Below are 6,708 nucleotides of genomic sequence, written 5' to 3'. Positions count from 1 at the left end.
ACTGTTTCAGTCTGGTACCACTTTACTGCGTGGTCCAAGCCAGAAGAAGGCCAGGATCTGGCCAACAAGTATGCGAAAAATGCGAAAGTCCGAGCCAGATGAGGGCAAATACCAGACCTAACCGAGACATAACCGGCGTTATCCTCTAAAATATTAATCGCAACCAGGTTCAATTGACTGTTTCGGTGTGGGACCACATTACTACGGGATACAAACCAGAAAAAACCCAGGATCTGGCCAACAACTATGAGAAAAACGCGAAAGTATGAGCCAGATGATTGCAAATACCAGAACTAACCCAGACATATCCAGCGTTATCCTCTAAAATACTTATCGGAACCAGCTTCTATTGACTGTTTCAGTGTGGTACCACATTACAACGTGATCCAAACCAGAAAAGGGCCAGGGTCTGGCCAACAAGTGTGCGAAAAACGCGAAAGTATGAGCCAGATGATTGCAAATACCAGAACTAACACAGACATAACCAGCGTTATCCTCTAAAATACTAATCGGAACCAGCTTTTATTGACTGTTTCAGTGTGGTACCACATTACTACGGAATCCATATCAGAAAAACCCCAGGATCTGGCCAACAAGAATGCGAAAAATGCGAAAGTACGAGCCAGATGGGGGCAAATCCCAGACCAAATCGTGACATAACCAGCGTTATCCTATAAAATATTAATCGCAACCAGGTTTAATTGACTATTTCGATGTGGTACCGCATTACTACGTGATCCAAACCAGAAAGAGGCCAGGATCTGGCCAACAACTATGAGAAAAACGCGAAAGTATGAGCCAGATGATTGCAAATACCAGAACTAACCCAGACATATCCAGCGTTATCCTCTAAAATACATATCGGAACCAGCTTCTATTGACTGTTTCAGTGTGGTACCACATCACAACGTGATCCAAACCAGAAAAGGGCCAGGGTCTGGCCAACAAGTGTGCGAAAAACGCGAAAGTATGAGCCAGATGATTGCAAATACCAGAACTAACACAGACATAACCAGCGTTATCCTCTAAAATACTAATCGGAACCAGCTTTTATTGACTGTTTCAGTGTGGTACCACATTACTACGGAATCCATATCAGAAAAACCCCAGGATCTGGCCAACAAGAATGCGAAAAATGCGAAAGTACGAGCCAGATGGGGGCAAATCCCAGACCAAATCGTGACATAACCAGCGTTATCCTATAAAATATTAATTGCAACCAGGTTTAATTGACTATTTCGATGTGGTACCGCATTACTACGTGATCCAAACCAGAAAGAGGCCAGGATCTGGCCAACAAGAATGCGAAAAATGCGAAAGTACGAGCCAGATGTGGGCAAATCCCAGACCTACCCTAGACATAAACGGCGTTGTCCTCTAAAATATTAATCGCAACCAGGTTTAATTGACTGTTTCAGTGTGGTACCACATTACTACGGGATCCAAACCAGAAAAAAACCCAGGATATGGCCAACATGTATGCGAAAATTGCGAAGGTATGAGCCAGATGAGGGCAAATACCAGACCTAACCCAGACATAACCAGCGTTATCCGCTAAAATATTAATCTCAACCAGGTTCAATTGACTGTTTCGTTGTGGAACCACATTACTACGGGATCCAAACCAGAGAAAACCCAGGATCTGGCCAACAGGTATGCGAAAAATGCGAAAGTACGAGCCAGATGAGGGCAAATCCCAGACCAAACCGAGACATAACCTGCGTTATCCTGTAAAATATTAATCGCAACCAGGTTTAATTGACTGTTTCGGTGCGGTACCGCATTACTACGTGATCCAAACCAGAAAAAGGCTAGGATCTGGCCAACAAGTATGAGAAAAATGCGCAAGTTCGAGCCAGATGACGGCAAATACCAGACATAACCCAGACAAAATCGGCGTTATCCCCTAAAATATTAATCGCAACGAGGTTTAATTGACTGTTTCGGTGTGGTACCGCTTTAGTACGTGATCCAAACCAGAAAAAGGCCAGGATCTTGCCAACAAGTATGACAAAAATGCGAAAGTACAAGTCAGATGGGGGCAAATACCAGACCTAACCCAGACAAAACCAGCGTTATCCTCTAAAATATTAATCGCAACATGGTTTAATTGACTGTTTCGGTGTGGAACCACATTAGTACGGGATCCAAACCAGAAAGAACCCAGGATCTCGCCAACAAGAATGCGAAAAATGCGAATGTACGAGCCAGATGAGGCAAAATCCCAGACCTAACCGAGACATAACCGGCGTTATCCTCTAAAATACTTATCGGAACCAGCTTCTATTGACTGTTTCGGTGTGGAACCACATTACTACGGGATGCAAACCAGAAAAAAACCCAGGATATGGCCAACAAGTATGCGAAAAATGCGAAAGTACGAGCCAGATGAGGGCAAATCCCAGACCTAACCGAGACATAACCGGCGCTATCCTCTAAAATATTAATCGCAACCAGGTTTAATTGACTGTTTCGGTGTGGTACCGCATTACTACGTGATCCAAACCAGAAAAAGGCCAGGATCTGGCCAACAAGTATGCGAAAAATGCGAAAGTATGTGCCAGATGATTGCAAACACCAGAACTATGCCTGACATAACCAGCGTTATCCTCTAAAATACGAATCAGAACATGCTTTTAATGACTGTTTCAGTGTGGTACCACATTATTACGTGATCCAAACCAGAAAAAGGCCAGGATCTGGCCAAAAAGTATGCGAAACATGCGAAAGTACGAGCCAGATGAGGGCAAACACCAGACCTAAAACAGACATAACCGGCGTTATCCTCTAAAATATTAATCGCAACCAGGTTTAATTGACTGTTTCTGTGTGGTACCGCATTACTACGTGATCCAAACCAGAAAAAGGCCAGGATCTGGCCAACAAGTATGAGAAAAATGCGAAAGTTCGAGCCAGATGAGGGCAAATACCAGACCTAACCCAGACAAAACCGGCGTTATCCTCTAAAATATTAATCGCAACCAGGAATAATTGACTGTTTCGGTGTGGTACCGCATTCCTACGATGATCCAAACCAGAAAGAGGCCAGGATCTGGCTAACAAGTATGCGAAAAATGCGAAAGTACGAGCCAGGTGAGGGCAAATCCCAGACCAAACCGAGACATAACCTGCGTTATCCTGTAAAATATTAATCGCAACCAGGTTTAATTGACTGTTTCGGTGTGGTACCGCATTACTACGTGATCCAAACCAGAAAAAGGCCAGGATCTGGTCAACAAGTATGAGCAAAATGCGAAAGTTCGAGCCAGATGAGGGCAAATACCAGACCTAACCCAGACAAAATCGGCGTTATCCCCTAAAATATTAATCGCAACCAGGTATAATTGACTGTTTCGGTGTGGTACCGCATTGCTGCGATGATCCAAACCAGAAAGAGGCCAGGATCTGGCTAACAAGTATGCGAAAAATGCGAAAGTTCGAGCCAGATGAGGGCAAATCCCAGACATAACCGAGACATAACCGCCGTTATCCTCTAAAATACGAATCAGAACATGCTTTTAATGACTGTTTCAGTGTGGTACCACATTACTACGTGATCCAAGCCAGAAGAAGGCCAGGATCTGGCCAACAAGTATGCGAAACATGCGAAAGTACGAGCCAGATGAGGGCAAACACCAGACCTAACCCAGACATAACTGGCGTTATTCTCTAAAATATTAATCGCAACCAGGTTCAATTGACTGTTTCGGTGTGGAACCACAATACGACGGGATCCAAACCACAAAAAACCCAAGATCTGGTCAACAACTATGAGAAAAACGCGAAAGTATGAGCCAGATGATTGCAAATACCAGAACTATCCCAGACATAACCAGCGTTGTCCTCTAAAATATTATTCGCAACCAGGTTTAATTGACTGTTTCAGTCTGGTACCACTTTACTACGTGGTCCAAGCCAGAAGAAGGCCAGGATCTGGCCAACAAGTATGCGAAAAATGCGAGAGTCCGAGCCAGATGAGGGCAAATACCAGACCTAACCGAGACATAACCGGCGTTATCCTCTAAAATATTAATCGCAACCAGGTTCAATCGACTGTTTCGGTGTGGAACCACATTACTACGGGATCCAAACCAGAAAAAACCCCGGATCTGGCCAACAAGAATGCGAAAAATGCGAAAGTACGAGCCAGATGGGGGCAAATCCCAGACCAAACCGAGACATAACCAGCGTTATCCTCTAAAATATTAATCGCAACCAGGTTTAATTGACTGTTTCGGTGTGGTACCGCATTACTACGTGATCCAAACCAGAAAAAGGCCAGGATCTGGCCAACAAGTATGAGAAAAACGCGCAAGTTCGAGCCAGATGACGGCAAATACCAGAACTAACCCTGACACAACCAGCGTTATTCTCTAAAATACGAATCGGAACATGCTTTTAATGACTGTTTCAGTGTGGCAACACATTACTACGTGATCCAAACCAGAAAAATCCCAGGATCGGGCCAACAAGAATGCGAGAACCGCGAAAGTACGAGCTAGATGAGGGAAAATCCCAGACCTAACCGAGACGTAACCGGCGTTATCCCGTAAAATATTAATCGCAACCAGGTTTAATTGACTGTTTCGGTGTGGTACCGCATTACTACGTGATCCAAACCAGAAAAAGGCCAGGATCTGGTCAACAAGTATGAGCAAAATGCGAAAGTTCGAGCCAGATGAGGGCAAATACCAGACCTAACCCAGACAAAATCGGCGTTATCCCCTAAAATATTAATCGCAACCAGGTATAATTGACTGTTTCGGTGTGGTACCGCATTGCTGCGATGATCCAAACCAGAAAGAGGCCAGGATCTGGCTAACAAGTATGCGAAAAATGCGAAAGTTCGAGCCAGATGAGGGCAAATCCCAGACATAACCGAGACATAACCGCCGTTATCCTCTAAAATACGAATCAGAACATGCTTTTAATGACTGTTTCAGTGTGGTACCACATTACTACGTGATCCAAGCCAGAAGAAGGCCAGGATCTGGCCAACAAGTATGCGAAACATGCGAAAGTACGAGCCAGATGAGGGCAAACACCAGACCTAACCCAGACATAACCGGCGTTATTCTCTGAAATATTAATCGCAACCAGGTTCAATTGACTGTTTCGGTGTGGAACCACAATACGACGGGATCCAAACCACAAAAAATCCAAGATCTGGTCAACAACTATGAGAAAAACGCGAAAGTATGAGCCAGCTGATTGCAAATACCAGAACTATCCCAGACATAACCAGCGTTGTCCTCTAAAATATTATTCGCAACCAGGTTTAATTGACTGTTTCAGTCTGGTACCACTTTACTACGTGGTCCAAGCCAGAAGAAGGCCAGGATCTGGCCAACAAGTATGCGAAAAATGCGAAAGTCCGAGCCAGATGAGGGCAAATACCAGACCTAACCGAGACATAACCGGCGTTATCCTCTAAAATATTAATCGCAACCAGGTTCAATTGACTGTTTCGGTGTGGAACCACATTACTACGGGATCCAAACCAGAAAAAACCCAGGATCTGGCCAACAAGAATGCGAAAAATGCGAAAGTACGAGCCAGATGGGGGCAAATCCCAGACCAAACCGAGACATAACCAGCGTTATCCTCTAAAATATTAATCGCAACCAGGTTTAATTGACTGTTTCGGTGTGGTACCGCATTACTACGTGATCCAAACCAGAAAAAGGCCAGGATCTGGCCAACAAGTATGAGAAAAATGCGCAAGTTCGAGCCAGATGACGGCAAATACCAGAACTAACCCTGACACAACCAGCGTTATTCTCTAAAATACGAATCGGAACATGCTTTTAATGACTGTTTCAGTGTGGCAACACATTACTACGTGATCCAAACCAGAAAAATCCCAGGATCGGGCCAACAAGAATGCGAGAAACGCGAAAGTACGAGCTAGATGAGGGAAAATCCCAGACCTAACCCAGACGTAACCGGCGTTATCCCGTAAAATATTAATCGCAACGAGGTTTAATTGACTGTTTCGGTGTGGTACCGCATTCCTACGATGATCCAAACCAGAAAGAGGCCAGGATCTGGCTAACAAGTATGCGAAAAATGCGAAAGTACGAGCCAGGTGAGGGCAAATCCCAGACCAAACCGAGACATAACCTGCGTTATCCTGTAAAATATTAATCGCAAACAGGTTTAATTGACTGTTTCGGTGTGGTACCGCATTACTACGTGATCCAAACCAGAAAAAGGCCAGGATCTGGTCAACAAGTATGAGCAAAATGCGAAAGTTCGAGCCAGAAGAGGGCAAATACCAGACCTAACCCAGACAAAATCGGCGTTATCCCCTAAAATATTAATCGCAACCAGGTATAATTGACTGTTTCGGTGTGGTACCGCATTGCTACGATGATCCAAACCAGAAAGAGGCCCGGATCTGGCCAACAAGTATGAGAAAAATGCGAAAGTTCGAGCCAGATGAGGGCAAATACCAGAACTAACCCTGACACAACCAGCGTTATTCTCTAAAATACGAATCGGAACATGCTTTTAATGACTGTTTCAGTGTGGCAACACATTACTACGTGATCCAAACCAGAAAAATCCCAGGATCGGGCCAACAAGAATGCGAGAAACGCGAAAGTACGAGCTAGATGAGGGAAAATCCCAGACCTAACCGAGACGTAACCGGCGTTATCCCGCAAAATATTAATCGCAACGAGGTTTAATTGACTGTTTCGGTGT

This window comes from Colletes latitarsis, unplaced genomic scaffold (genome assembly GCF_051014445.1).
Source record: "Colletes latitarsis isolate SP2378_abdomen unplaced genomic scaffold, iyColLati1 scaffold0018, whole genome shotgun sequence".
NCBI lineage: Eukaryota > Metazoa > Arthropoda > Insecta > Hymenoptera > Colletidae > Colletes > Colletes latitarsis.
This window is presented reverse-complemented; position numbering follows the sequence as displayed.